Source organism: Hipposideros armiger, unplaced genomic scaffold (genome assembly GCF_001890085.2).
Source record: "Hipposideros armiger isolate ML-2016 unplaced genomic scaffold, ASM189008v1 scaffold_822, whole genome shotgun sequence".
Taxonomy (NCBI): domain Eukaryota; kingdom Metazoa; phylum Chordata; class Mammalia; order Chiroptera; family Hipposideridae; genus Hipposideros; species Hipposideros armiger.
In genome coordinates this window covers 63,562-66,116 of record NW_017732172.1, presented here as the reverse complement: position 1 = coordinate 66,116, position 2,555 = coordinate 63,562, and the positions used below count along the sequence as shown (strand labels likewise).

Below are 2,555 nucleotides of genomic sequence, written 5' to 3'. Positions count from 1 at the left end.
GGTGGGTTGCCATGGGCTACCATATGTAGCCAGCAGCCAGTGTGAGCGGCCAGCAGCCAGCATGAGTGGCCAGCAGCCACAGTGAGCGGCTGTCCAGAAGCCGACGACTGATCTGCCTCACCCGGGAAGAGCGCAATGATGGTGCCAACTTGGGCCAGTGAAGCAACGTCGTCTACAACTAGACTGAAGAACAAAACGACAGCAACTTGTCTGTTCCCCTTCCCCCAATTCCCCAGCACTGTTCCCATCTCCCCAATAAAAATCTTTAAAAAAACCCACAAAATACCAATGTCATTCTTCTCAGAACTAAAACAAATAATCCTAAAATGTATATGGAACCACAAAAGACCCCAAATAGCTAAAACAATCTTGAGAAAGAAAAACAATGTTGGAGGTATCACACTCTCTGATCTCAAACTATAATACAAGACCATAGTAAATAAAACAACATGGTACTGCCACAAAAACAGACATATAAATCAATAGAACTGAATAGAGGGGTTAGAAATAAGCCTTTGCTTATATGACAAGGGAGGTATAAATATACAATGGAGTAATGACAGTCTCTTCAACAAGTGGTGTGGGGAAACTGGACAGATACAAGCAAAAAAAAAATAAAATAAAACTAGACTACTCTCTCACACCATATACAAAAATAAACTCAAAATGGGTTAAAGACCTAAATATAAGGTGAGAAACCATAAAACTCCTAGAAGAAAACATAGAAAGTAAACTATTTGACATCAGTCTGAGTAATATCTTTTTGGATACATCCCCTTCAGCAAGGGAAACAAAAGCAAAAATAAACAAATGGGAATTCATCAAACTGAAAAGCTTTTGCACAGTGAAGGAAATCTTCAACAAAACAAAAAGACAATCTATTGAATGGNTACATAGGTCTCAGGTGTACAATTCTGTAATACATCATCTATATATCACATTGTGTGTTCACCACCCAGAGTCAGTTCTCTTTCTATCACTGTATATTTGATCTTTTTTACCCTCATCTACCACCCTCCATGCCCCTTACCCTCTGGTAACCACTAAACTATTATCTATGTCTATGGGTTTTGGTTCTTCATTTGTTTGTCTTGTTCTTTTGTTATTTTCAGTTTTATATACCACATATCAATGAAATCATATGGTTCTCGACTTTTTCTAACTTATTTTGCTTAGCACAATCTCAGGATCCATCTATGTTGTCACAAATGGCACTATTTCATCTTTATCAGTATATATTAAGCACTGTATCACTTGAATCATTTTTTTCTGTTTTGATTGAGGATTACATTTTAATTAGGAATACATTGCTACCTATAGAGGACAGTCATAACATAAGTAGGCATTCAAAATAGGAGGCTCCACCTGGAATAGAACACTAAAAAATCGGTGGATAAGCTGCTGATCCACAAAACAGATCATCTTTTTGTTTTGATTAGTGTCACTTTCCAAGGAGGCCCCCAGCAGACTGACAGATGGCTCAGCATCAGCCACAAGAAAAGAAATAGGGTGAACCCTGGGCTGGTGTTGTTAAAATCAGGCTACAGAATTCATTTGGAGCCTTTATTATAAAAACATGGCCAGGCTTTCCCAAGGCAACCAAGAATTCCTCCAGAAACATTTCTGCAGGCCACCCATCTGGAAGCAGTTGCTACCCCTGCCTATGGCTGAGAGATATAATGCAAACATTCACCAAACCCCAGAAAATGAAGAGGGCACCAAGGCTATGCCTGACCTCAAGGTAAGACATCTCCACAAACCTTGATCCTTTCTTGACAAAGAAAGGGTTTATCCAGAAAGAATATAAAACCATAAAAAAAGCTTCAGTGCCATTGCTCACTTCATCTTATTTGACAATATATCAAAATTGTTTTCAAACCAACCCCAAGAGAAAAACTAGAACTTTGATGATAATTACCTGATCTGCCCAGTTTTCTCACCTAACCGGCTCCCGTTTACCAAGACAAATTATTCTTTATTTATTTTTTGTTTGTTTGTGTCTGGAGGTAATGTTTTAAAAAGCAGAAAACCAAGACAAATCTTTGTGGTTATTACTATTAACTTTGAATGTTTTTCTCTGATATAAAGATTATACCCCATATAGTAATGAAAGAAAAATTATAGGCTGCTCTCAACAAAAAAATGGAAGAGAGAAAAATTGATATACTGATACAGGAACATAAGAACATTAAGGAGCTAAGGAGTGTTCTTCCTAAATTCATAGTTTCCTGAAGTGAATTTCCTAAGCATGAATTTCTACTGCTAAATAACATTATTTCCCCCAAATGAGTGGTAATTTTCATGCTTAGTGTTGTGTGTATCTTTGCAGAATATACAGTTTAAGTCTGTAAATCCTCTTAACTATTAATAGAACTATCACTTGAAAGATTATTTGGTGTGGAGGGGGATGGGCTTGTGTTGTCTAACAAACAAAGAGCAGGGCTCAGAATTAAATGTTGCAAAATCATACTACAGCAAACCTGTCCAAATACTTTTTTTCATGTTTTGATTAAATGTATTAGGGTGACATTGGTTAATAACATTATATGTTTCAA

General features: G+C 37.0%; 1 pseudogene; it reads left to right on the top strand.

Moving 5' to 3' along the window:
• The first annotated feature begins 1,576 nt into the window (after positions 1-1,576).
• Positions 1,577-2,555, top strand: part of LOC109374431 (regulator of G-protein signaling 20-like) — a 38,220-nt pseudogene continuing 37,241 nt past the window's right edge.